Source organism: Hypomesus transpacificus, chromosome 2, assembly GCF_021917145.1.
Source record: "Hypomesus transpacificus isolate Combined female chromosome 2, fHypTra1, whole genome shotgun sequence".
NCBI lineage: Eukaryota > Metazoa > Chordata > Actinopteri > Osmeriformes > Osmeridae > Hypomesus > Hypomesus transpacificus.
This window is the reverse complement of record NC_061061.1, coordinates 15,094,568-15,107,460: the sequence shown is the minus strand read 5'-3', so window position 1 is coordinate 15,107,460 and position 12,893 is coordinate 15,094,568. Positions and strand designations below refer to the sequence as shown.

Here is a 12,893-nt window from a genome sequence, read left to right as displayed (position 1 = left end):
ACTCACTTCCATTACATATTCAATTTTCACGCCAAAAAGAGGTCCAGCTGATGAGGCAAAAAGCTAATACGACACCCCACAGAAGAGGGTACTGAACGCCTCTTTGTAGGGGGCTGGGTTAGTTACATTAAATATTCCTTCCATTAGCCAGTCAATGGACACATCAACTCCAAGATAGGGACCTTCTTAAAGTCCATTTAACCTCATGCACCCCTTAGTCCAATATCTTCTTTCAATTTACTTTACAACTAAATTATTTTGCAAAATGTTGTGGGACATTGTTGGGGAGTTGGGGAGTATTGAGCAGGATAGCAATTTTCTCTGGGGTGTCTGTTTCAGTCCTCTCAGATTAGGTGATGAGGATGTGATGGAGGTTTGGCTGTTAAGTCTCCTCACTGTAAGATGACGTATTTAAGTAATATCAGGCTCTGCAGATTTAGCCTTGTTTACCTTGAGATGTTTTTCATACCGTCAGTCAGCAGCAATTGCTCCTTAGGGAGAGACTGTCAAGGCAGAGAGAGAATGTGGAAAAGCAATAAAAGAGGATCAAATGAAGTCGCTTGGGATGCACTGGACCAGAGAAAGAAAGCGAGTGTGGTATGTGTACAAGTACTGAAGTTGGTGTGCAAAAGACTGACCATGGGTGTGTACAAATGTTTGCAACAAAAATTCTGTCCTCCCATAAAGAGTAAGTAGCAAGTCAATATCTTGACAGATCCCAACACACGTGCACATACAGTACATCTGGGTTGATGAGTCACTGCGTACATGGTAAATTCTGACACACACAAGGAATGGAAAGAGTGCTCCACAGAGAAGATGGGGGCAATTTGACCAAACCTGGCGTGGTGCCCAGAGTAGATTTAGTGTTATGAGCACACCCCCCACCCACACACACACACACACAAAACCCCCTGGCCCTATTCCCCAACAGACCTGTTTTAAAAATAGATCCTATTAGGAGAAAGGGTTAGGAGTTCTGAGAAACTTAAGGAAATGACCAGGCTAAGAGTTCATTTAGGAACTAATCTTAAAGCCACCAAAAAAAGCAAATATCTGATATCACAACACATTCACACAAAAGCAAAAAAAAACACACACATACCGGGAAATCAGATGCTCACTAACATGACCTTGGTAGATTATCAGAGGAATTCAAATGGATCCTGTAATGTGCTATAGGTTTTGGCAAAGGTCAAACAAGACTTCTATTCTTTGAATAGTTAGGGTTATGAACAAGCTAGTAAAAAACCCATGTGGGCAGTGTGCATTCCTACATGGCACACTAAACCAGTGTGGGACGAGCGCAATTCTGCCCCCCCCCCCCCCCTCCCCAAAAGTGGCATGATACTGTACCACTCTTTAAAAGGGATGGGTTTAATCAAAACACTTTGTGTAAATGAGTGCCACCCACCTTTTGAGTGTATGCAAAGCTTGAATTGGCTATGATGAGGCATCTGTGACTTAAGGCAGGCAGAAAATGTTATCGTGGGTTTTTAATTTCCTGCTTCATTTGATGTTTTGGGATCATAAAAATACTCATTTCCCAAATGTTCAATAAGCTACAATGAGACATGATCATAACTCTGAATGGGTTTGACAGGTACTAAACCCCTGTGCAGCAATATGTGCCAAATTAGACAATAGTACCATCACATATTTACAGTGCCTTGCAAAAGTATTCACACCCTTTAAGAATCGCTTTGATACCTTATTCATCTCATTCAACATTTCATCCTAATCTCATCATGAATTCTATATACTTTTTTTCTGTCTTCGCACATTACCAAATATCAATTCAAGAAATATTTTGCTCAATATAAAAGCAAATTTCACCAAATCTCTCTTACTCTGTGCACACTTTGCTGATCTTTCCTGCATAGTCGGGAATTGTGCGTTAATTTCCAAGAACAACACCCCATGTGCTCGCACACTTGAGATTCTGGATCATGTTCAGTGCAACGTTTTTCTGGGTGGTTCACATTGCCAACAAAAGTATTTTGATAAAAATTTTAAAAAAATTGCAGGGACTTACTAACACTTTCATTTCTCGAAACCAAGATGCACAAAACATGTAGTGACTGAAATAAGACTATTATTGCAACACTGCTAAGACAAATAGATTCTTGAACAACATTGAATGCTTTATGATGCAGCTTAGCCCAAAGAAAACACTTTGCTAGGAGGGGCCAGAAAAGTTGTGGACAGGACTGTGTAGTTTTAGAGACGGCTTGCTGCACTTTCTGCATGAGCGATTAATCGATGAGTTGTAAGGGCTGCCCTCATTATGAAGTGATTAAGAGATCATCTGGAACACAAACCACTGCACCTTCAGTCTCTGCTAGCACTGAAGAAATCAATACTGCCTATGGCCAACTGCAATTTACAAGGAAGCTTGTTTTGTTAGCTCAGGCTTTCCCTCAAATTCCAGATGATGAGGAGCATGGGGGAAACCAGTCTTCTGCAAAATGGTTTATTTCCTACACTAAAACAACCCACGGAGAGGAGTTTTGAATGCCCACTGCTATGCATGGTTATAGTCTTGAAGGATGATGTATCTGCTCCTTGGGTCATTTTTTGCCATTGTAGTTTTGAGGGATTGTGGTGGAAAATGTACTGCTTAGCATTTAGAAAAATGGCAACTAGACATGTGGTCTGGCAATACTTGCTGATCATTGACTATTAATTAAGTACAATGCACAAATATAGATATAGAGCCTTATTTCTTTCAGAGGACAGCAAATTTTGCAGAATCTTTGAGAAAGATATATAATATATAAATAAACAGTGTATTGAATTACTCAATAGCATAGAACTTAAAATAAACTGACAATCCTGATTCACATGATACTGGCAACATTCCCACTGTAGTAAGGAAACCTAAGTAAGTTATAACATAAACATGTAAAAGTATAGCCCTAAATAAAACTTAGGAGACCTTTACCAAGCTAAATGCATACATTATACTTGATTTGCTGACATGGCAGAGTGTAGATTATATTTCCCCTCTAAATGCTGGGTCATTTCCTCTCTGTAACTTCATGGACCATAAACAAGTCAGCTATACCCAACATTCTTGTCCACAGCATCAGTGGATTGGCACAATGTCCAAAGCCAATGTTTGACAAGGGGTTAACATTTCTGAAAAGCGTTTGACAAAACCTCAGGAAGACAGTCAGTCTGGAAAGAAGAGCCAAGGTTTGTCACTTGTCCAGCTTGTGGTCTGCCACCATTATGAAGTTTTTCTTCCCTCTTTCCTAAACTCTTCGACTGAACTCCAGCCTTTTGACTCCCAAATGTGATTGTACTGTTTATCCTGTCCTATGCTTACTACATTAGAGTGACAGGAGAGCAGTCACTGCTTGTGTTCGTTTAAAGTAATCTGCAGTAATTACCTGCCTGTCACAGACTTCATTCACATTTCTAAAGAGAGTGCTAATAGAAAAGAGCTGTTTTGATATATAATATGAGTAATTTCCTTTGAGGATCAATGAAAGTGTATCTACTACTTCAATCAACAAACCATTAATCTTTAACTTAATCATAAAGTTTCTGGCATTATTATCTATAGTAAAACCTCATTCACTCTTGCCTATTGATGTTACAACCCTGAAAAAGTTCAAGAGCAATCAAAACACTACTGGTAAACTTCTTAAATGTTACTAGCAACCTGCAACCAGTTCCACAGGTATAGCCAGCGCAATGCCTGAGGCCCCTCTTCAGTTGCCATGCATGATCTATGAGGCATAAAGTCACGCTACCCCTACTTCATCCATTTGCATGCTTGGTGCAACATGTTTATGTGAATTCTTACCACTGGTCATCCAAGGGGAGAGGGTCAGCCAAAAGGTCCAAGGCCTGGTGGTCTCAGCAGATAGCTGGGACAGGCCTGTCAAGTGTGAGCCCTGGGTTATGGATGATCGGAAGGCTCCTGGGCTGACAGGTAATAATTCACTCCCCAGGGGTCTGGGACTCTTCACTGGACACAAGGAGGCAGGCACAGAGAGGGATGGCCTTGCCTCCCCTCCCTTCCTCCACACCTCGCCTCTGTCCAAGCTAAAGACATGGGGTTTCCACTGGCTGCCCAGTAACCATGGAAAACAAACTACCATCAATATGAAATATGAGTTGCCAGTCCAGTGATTCTCTCAGGTACAGGGACAAACAAAATCCCATATGCTGGGGATGAGGAGCTAAGATTAACTGTTGCTTCCTCAAGCACAACGCATTGCCAGGCCATTCTTTAGACTTCAGCGGCCCTTGAGAGCCGCAGGTAGTGCTTAGTCAGCTCAGACAAATTGTTACTTTGAAGGCTCCACAACAATGGGTCTTAAAGGATTCAGTAACAAGTTATATTGTGCTTAAAATAAAAGAGAAGCAATGTACTTCATTTGTACGGGCCTCTTTTTTTACGCAAACATACAAAATACTTTGGTTTTAAGGTCTAGACTGGTCATGAAAATATTTGGGACGATCTTGCAGTGGTAGTGAAAGTTAACAAATGTGAGAGTTGGTAGTTCAAATGGCCCCTCTGTAAGCCATAGTACCGGGGCTCGTAGGACAGAGCTTATTTCAACCCTCATTACCCTACAGACCATTAGGGTAGACACAGCCATCTGCACTGGGATGCCACCTCTACCAGACCCCACTTCAGTTAAGAAAAAAACTACAGCACCAATGGAAATTGGAAATCAAATTAAACCCTAGGCTGAATGCACCATTAGCCATACTAACCGAGTGGCAGCTCTTTCAGGGCAGAAATGAAAGTCGAGTGGTTGGCTTTCAATTTTTGGAGACGAGAAAGAACAAACTGTCTCATGATACTTTTCTCTCCCACACTCTCTTACTGCTATCATGCACCAATCCAGTCAAATGACAGTAACTATTTATATTGAGCTGGGTACTACCAGGTGTGTGCTTATGTGTGAGACAGCATAGGAGGGGGAAAGCAAATGCAGTTATGAAACGACCGTATACAAGAGGGTTGGGCATTGGACGACCAACATGTACAATTTCACCCCATGTTCTATGGGTCCTCTTTTGGCCAACTTACTATCTAGCACAATGCATCTCTTGAACTTGTGGCACCCATGACAAGCATACAAATCTCAGCAGATTGTACATGATGTGATGTGTCTGGAGCCCCCCCAAAAGTTTCATTACCCCCCGCCCCCTTTTTTTTATCTAAATGTGCTGAATGTGTTAATTTCTCTTCCTAAAAGAGAACACTATTTAAGAGGATATTTTCAAAAATGTTTTCTGGGGGAACATGCCAGACCCCCCTAGTTTTGCTGGGTCACAGGAAAAATAATAGGTTTTATTTAGGGGCTTAGCCCCCCCCAAAAGTGGGAACCTAGATTCGCCCCTGGGTTTACATGTAATAAATCTCGACGACTGTCTGACTTGAACATTTATTATGTAAAATTCTAGAAAAGCCACAACCATTGCTAAGTTTGCACAGTGAATAAACTCACTCTGGAATTGACATAATTCATATTAAGAATGTGGCGTGCAAGTCAACAAGTTAAATACCAGCTGGGCCAACATAGGTGAAACAAATAAGGTGAGTCCAATCAGGCACTCTGCTAAAAGAGATCAGAAAGAGTGAAGCCAATCACGAAATGGAAAGAAAGAATAACAGTCCAAAAAGGTTCTTAGACCAAAATAACTAGGAAATATTTAGCTCGGTTTTATAATTTTTTCATTTATACACGATTTTAGATACCCATTTAGGCTACAGACGAACCGTATTTCACGCTGTCTAAACCGCCCTCCACAGCATTTTTGGTTCTGTTACATACGTAGGCTACTTTGTTTTGTCGAAAAAAATGTCCAGTAGCATATTGAACTAAAAGTTGCCTATTCACGTAGGTTTCCGCACAATTCCCCGAAAGAACAACCTGTTTTTCTACTGTTAATGGACAGCTATACTTTGTGCCGTATAAGACATTTGTTCCGTTGGACTGACACCTACGCATAGGGTTGAAGTGAGGCATGCCAAACTGTGAAAATATCCCCGGACAGAGTATATGGATAACTTGTATACACAAACGCTGTGTAGATAAAAGGCACAGTCAATCTTAACCTGGTCAGTATTAATGCACAATTTGTCACAACCTCCAAAATTCATAGCCAAATTCAACGTATAGTCTTGGTAAGTGGTAACAACTATGAAGGCTGTACTAACATGTAGAGTTATGTCAGAAGCTTACGGTAAATGTACAATTGTTTGGACTGGCAGAAAAGGACTCGATGCTTGTCACCTTGAAAAACGGATGCTATCAAGTGTTAATTGCCTTTACAGCCTACATTTGAGAAACTACAAAAAGGACATCTTCAATCAATGAGAAAGTGCAGCTGCAGCAACATCAGCAGGAGACGGTAAAGTGTCACAAGAAGTATGAGTAGAGTTCTTACCGTTTCCTCACGTTCAACGTGTTCGCAGTAGGTTTCGGGAGAGCGAAGACTTGTAATATGCAAGCATAAAGTCGCAGTACAGTTGCGTTGAGTAGATGTTATTTTTCCGAAAAGGTTAATATTCCCAGCGCGCGAAAGCAGCAAAAGAGCGCCTCTTACTATGACTGAGTCACCCAGAAGCGCTCGAGCTGTATCACAACATACTTCACCAGCAAAATAGCAGACTCTGCAAAGACACGCCCTTGTACTGTATTGGCAGGCAGTTAATCCAATAGCAGAGTAAGGAATGGTACTAGACTATGTTTGATACGTTTCTGTTCAAGCAGTTGTGTTTCACTCCGCCTACCACATCTTACTTTTGTGAAGTTGTTAGAATTTTTGCATGCCTACAGTACAACTGGAACGCTGTAATCTGATCCAGACCAGCATCCACCAATGAGACTTCAGAAAGGGTATTTAAACCCCCCAAAACATGTGACTTTCTCAAGTTGACTTTTTCTAAAAACCAAATCCATATTGAAATGTGTTCATCATTTCCCATGGTACACATTGTCAGAAACACATATTTGTAAGGACGCCATAGGCCTACTAAGTAATTAATCTTAATCGAGTTGCATCTGAATTTTCCGTAGTACTGTATGTAGGCAATGTTAAATGTGCCCCAGCAGTACCAGGTATACATTTAAAACAATATTCACAACAAGATGATGGCGAAATGAAGTCTGTGGATACTGAATGGGAGAAGATGTACACATAGACTGTAAAAGATGTGAGAGAGGGCTTCTGTTTTCCAAGCAGAGATAATAATGTGATGCATATGCTAGGTGGACCAGGTGGTTATTGTCTGTTATTTGACAGTGCTACACTGACACTTTGATAATAATCAAATAGATAGGTAGGTAGGTAAATACTGATACAGCAGATTAAGTAGGTTACCCTAATGTTACTGCATTTTCTCATAAATCCCATTGTGAAGTTGTCTTCCCTACTGGCATGCTTACTCAGTAGCCTAAATTCTACTTGGTGTAGCATTGTAAAATAAAATAAAGATTTTGTTCAATTTAGAGTCAATACTGATGTATCCCAGTCAGTTCCCTTGACAGGAAACCTGCTCTGTGTAGCGGTGTAATAAAGAGGGGAAGTCACTGAGATATGGCTGGACATGCTAAATCTACCAAGGCATGAGTTTTGCATCTAAAAGTGTTAGCCTGGACTGTAAAGTTAGTCTAATGTGAAATGTTGCTTTATATTTGTTCTATTTTCAGGACAGCCTCAAGATTTTGTCAATTGTTTCACAAGCACAAAACATTCCTACATTTGTAAAGTATGACCTATCACATAGCAGTGTACATCAATTTCTGCATGTAATGTATTATATATAATACAATGAATAATATGGGTGTAATGTGCCAAGCTTTTGCAATGTATTTGGAAAAAGAATGGTGCCTTTGCAATGACACTGCAATTTCCCTCAACAGAGGCACATTATCAAAATTCCAATACAGACAAGCATTGTAAATAGCCCTGCAACCATTGTTGACTCTTCACAATTACATCGCCTTGAGTCAGTTTAAGTGAGGAGAAACCATGTGAGCACAAAGGCTGTATTCTAATGGACCAGTGGGAATGACTTGCTGACTTTTGTCACCTGAGATCCAATTTGAGAAACTACAATTTAATATATCCATGTATCTTCCCATGGGTCTAATGCTGAGACAGGAGAAAATGAAAGGAAAAAATATGGCGGTAAATCATGACGGTACAGTTGTATTGTCTCTGCTACCAATGAGATTGAAATGGGCCTACCTCCATAACAAAGGACGTAAATCACAAACAAATAGCATATATTAAGGGCCACAGTCATGTGATTTTAAACATAATATATAAAAAATTACTTTATGCATGATCCACGCACACTTTTCTATCTCTGTCTCTCTCGCTCTATTGTTCTATCTATCTTATTCTCTTTTAGTCAGGAGGTCATGCCTTGTTGTGTTGATGTTGTGTCACCATCATGTCCTGTGAATCATGTGCTCACCCCATGAGTAATTTTCTAGTAAACAACTCAGAATTTTGTTACCAGAACAGGGAGAGAAAAATACGATTTTTCTTCATCTTTGTTCATCCTCAAAAACGGACAAAACACTGTTAATGTCTATGTACGATGGGATAATGTTTTGAAATGATTATATCAGTTCTAAAGCTCGTTTTAAAACTCAAGGTGGCCAATATAAGGTTTACATAACACATGCAGCAAATCTATAAACAGAAAGGCTGTGCGTAATTTAAGGTGACTGACAAAAGAAAAAACGCAACAATTGACGAAAAAAGTGTATCCTTTTCTTTAAAATTTATGAATGTTTTTCGAGAAAAACACAATAACTAGGAAAGGCATAATGACGGAACAGCAGAATGTGCTGAATGGGGTGTGCGTAGATGTACTGTCAGATGATGTCAGTGGAAAATGCCAGTACTTTAGAAAACCGCCCTTCCCTGTTGAAAGACTCCATTTGCAGGTAGCTAAGAGAGGATAAAAGCCTCCATCTTGCCAGAGTGGTAAAGACCACTATCCAAACTGCAAAATTACCTTGAGGTAAGAAAAAACAAGCGTGTTCACTTTGGAGATAAAAAAGAAGAGGCGGAAGGAGGCAGATAAATGCAGCTTTGTTATAATTAGTACAAAGGGGTAAACCATAATGCTTATAATGGTGCAGGTACAGGTGCACACCCCATGTCACAATAGTGATCTTTAAAAGGAGATTTGTTGTCATATTATGTCACCAATACTACTTATCATTTAGTAATATACAATATCTTAATGTCTGGTAACTTCCTATGAGTCATCGCCATCCTAATCTCCATACAATATTAATCACATCCTAAAGGTTTCTACATATGAATACAACCTTGAAGCATGAGATCATAATTGAGTGCAGAACATTAGCGCATTCATGTGAAGTGTCCATTTATCTGGGAACCATCCGTGAATGATCCTATCGTGTCCTCTTGTCGGCCACCTTTAAATTGCATCATTCATTATGCACACAATGAAACTTCTGACAAAACAGCTGTACACTTATTACAAACAAGATTGGTTTGCATTTTCACACTTTGTGTCGTGGTTTTGTTACTGTAATAACACTACTTTGCGTGTTGAGTTATCAGACCCTAAAGAAATGATGACTCTCACTTGTTAAAACCAAGTCCTGTATTCAGGATGACCCAACGGCACTGTATTCAGTCATAGGCAACAATTGCGCTATCACTTTGGGACAAGTGAATTAGTATTTTTAGGAGGGTAGGGCAGTTCAACCAGTGGCACCAGGTCACAGTTGGTTTGTGGCATCCTATGCCCTGGCCCAGGATCTAACCAGACAGCTCAACTACTGACATTGGTCTGACCTTCGACTGCCTGCCGGTTCCTTCTCATTATTCTCACTGGTGGGCAGTTAAACGTAAAGTCATGTAACAAAATCATCCAAGGACCCTTTTGCCCTGGGTGAATTATGAGCAGTATTTTAAACAGACCATATCATACCTGCTCTGTGTTAAGTTAATAAATCTAGAGCTTTTATGAGGAGTAATTAAATGTTTTGCTGGGTCTATCTGCCGTGAGAGAGGAACGGTAGCATCATCAAGGAAAATTGAAAACAATCCAGTTTCATTCAGCAATGCTTAGTGTCAACAATATTGGTGTGGTATTTTACAGGCTGAAAATATCTCAAATATTTCCAGTCTCCATCAGTTGCTTGTCTGATAAAGGTTAACAAAAACGTTCATTTTAAAAGGTATTTTTGGGAAGATGAGGAACTGCCATGTGCTTGGGGTTTTTAAATGTCATCATAATGCATTGTTCAATTTATTATTTATTATTTAATAGGCCATTCGGTTTTTGAAAAGCTCCAACCACTGCCAATTCAATCAATTACATACTTTACTGTTCACACACACAACACTCCACAGGGAGGAGACAGAAAGACATAAATAGCAGTTGGTGAGGGAAGATGTAGAAAGTTGAATAGCATTGCCTGTGCTGAAAGTGGACTAGTTATGCAGTGTTAATCAAACCAGCAGCGGGAGGGTATGGTGGAGGAGCAGGAGGGGGAGATCAGTAAGAGGGAAAGTGTTAACGACCCATAACTCGTTACGGCATCTCGCCCCACACACACACCCGCACTCATGTCCCTATCTAATGCTGTCTGTGTGCATTGTTACGCCCCAACCCTAGTGGCCCTATGGGGCGAACAAACATCCCGCCACTGACCCAAAACAACTACTTGAAACACCTTTAAAAGTACCAAATCCATGGGATTTATTAATACAACATAATTTAACAAACATAACGGTACAACAAACTCCCAGGCTAAGAGGCAACAAGACCACAGCAGTCCCCAAGCTAGAAGCCTCTCTCTGGCAGCAGGAAACTGAAGTCTTTATCTGCTGCTTGATCACCTGGCCAGGTGCATCTCTTCTGGCAATCATGGGGGACACAACCTGGGCGTAGCTACAGAAAAGGGAAGGAAAATGACAAACAAAGAACACAACACATGTGGCCGTAACAGCATGTTTACACACACACACACACACACTCACACACACACGCACACACACACATGCACACCTGTCTAGACAGACAGACACAGACCTGTCTCGACACACACATACAGACACATACTCGCAAATACACAGCATGTTTACTGATCATAGCCTGTACTCACCAAGACTAATTAGACTGTCAAAGGGAAAAAGACAGCGAGGGAGGGGGGCTGCTATCCTCCTTGTGAAGTGACAGCAATTATTCTGTGCTGAATGTGGCTATGATGGCGACCCTTGTCTTGGAGGTTACAGGCGTACTGACACTGTTACTGCAGCCTAAATCTGTGCTGTTGCCAGTCGTCCATAGTGGTGGACAACAACAAACAAACAAAAAAGCAAACAGGAAGCGAGGGAATGTGTGGTCCTCAATCAAGAATATACTACTGCTTTGTAAACATTACTTCAATTGCTCATCACACCAACTAGAACTATTTAATTATACATTTTCACAATTGGATGACTAGTAATATGCAAACACAATCCGAAAAAATAACTAGCTTGTAATCTGGTCATTTGTTCATTATTCTTCTTAATGCAAAATGCAATAAGTTAACATAATGGACTTCCCACTAATAGCATACAATCAATATAACGCAGATGATAAGAAGGTGAAGTGATAAAAATGCCCCTCACATCCTGTCAACTCTACTGTACTTGACTGGTGCCCTCTGCCATGACTCTCCTCTCCTCAGCTCTCAATTACCAAGCCCCGCACGTACTCTTATACCTTGTTCTATGTATCCTCTCTTATAAAACCTCACCGACTGTGTTACAGCCTGGGCCCTGTGTATCGTATATATCTGCATGACAATGTGGAGGCTGTTTTATTGCAATGTAATTTATATCGCAGCCCTGACCTGAGTTGTCCGACGTGTTTCCTGCCTCTCTGTAATTGTCGTCCTTGTACTTTACCTTGGAGAAACCAGGGACCGACGCACAGACTGACACGTCGCAATAGTTAAGGTTGCAGGCAGGTAGAATAGGGGGAGAGGGGTGTGGAGAATGAGGAAAAGAGTGTTAAATAAAGATAGAATGTGAGAATAAGATAAAGAGAGTGTGTTTGTGTGTGTGTAAGAGAGGGAGGGAGACAGAAAAGGTATAGCCTGTAATTGTCCTCAGCATGATTACTAATCCCATTCTGAGGCAGCTCATTTCCACAATCACATCATGAGCTTTCCACATGTACAGGTTCCATTTAAGAGCAGTCCATAGTTCACACCTAGGATAGCGCCCATTGTGACGCATAACAGAAACAGAACAGTTTACAGAAACGGTGGACATGGTATTGTTGGCCATCGACTGTCTCTCTCCTAAACTGATCATTTTCACTGGGAGATTAAATAAGGCATTTATCACTTTTACTCTCCCTCTGGATATGTACAAAAAGAGATGCTGGTGTAACAGACGTGGCCACGCTCCGTCACAAGATCTACGGGCCGATGTTCGCCACTCGCTGGGCTCGAACACGCCACCTCTGACTTGCCAAGCGCGACCACTACTAGCTACGCCAACGAAAGGCTAGCTCTTAGCTGACGCGGGTGGCCTGTTATATACTTGAGGAGTTAGTTTCACCGATTCACACCGGTTACATTGATTTGGAAGTAAGAGGATTAGATTTCTTACGTTTCAAAGTGGCTACACAAACATACACTACAGCTACCTTTGAATAAAAAAAAAAAGTGTGGAGGGGGGGGATTACAACAGTAGAATTTACTTCAACAGAGATGACGTCCTTCTCGCAGTTTTCCTGTTTTCCTCTTTTTTTGGGGGTCAAACTGAAAGATCTGATCAGGTAAAAAACTTTTCACGCTCATGTCTCTCTTTCCATATCGGGTCGGGTGATACCTTGAGCGGGTGATACCTTGATCTCTTAACCTCTG

General features: G+C 40.9%; 1 protein-coding gene across 4 annotated transcripts in view; it reads right to left on the bottom strand.

The window, feature by feature from the left end:
- The window catches only part of sema6e (sema domain, transmembrane domain (TM), and cytoplasmic domain, (semaphorin) 6E), an 80,233-nt gene extending 73,587 nt beyond the window's left edge, over positions 1–6,646 (bottom strand). For 2 of the 4 annotated variants that reach the window (XM_047044291.1, XM_047044302.1), the window contains exon 1: positions 6,418–6,646. The gene's annotated coding sequence lies outside the window, so the exon portion shown is untranslated. The remainder of the gene's footprint in view (positions 1–6,417) is intronic. The other 2 variants (XM_047044284.1, XM_047044279.1) reach the window with 1 other exon arrangement.
- Between the last annotated feature and the right edge of the window lie 6,247 nt (positions 6,647–12,893).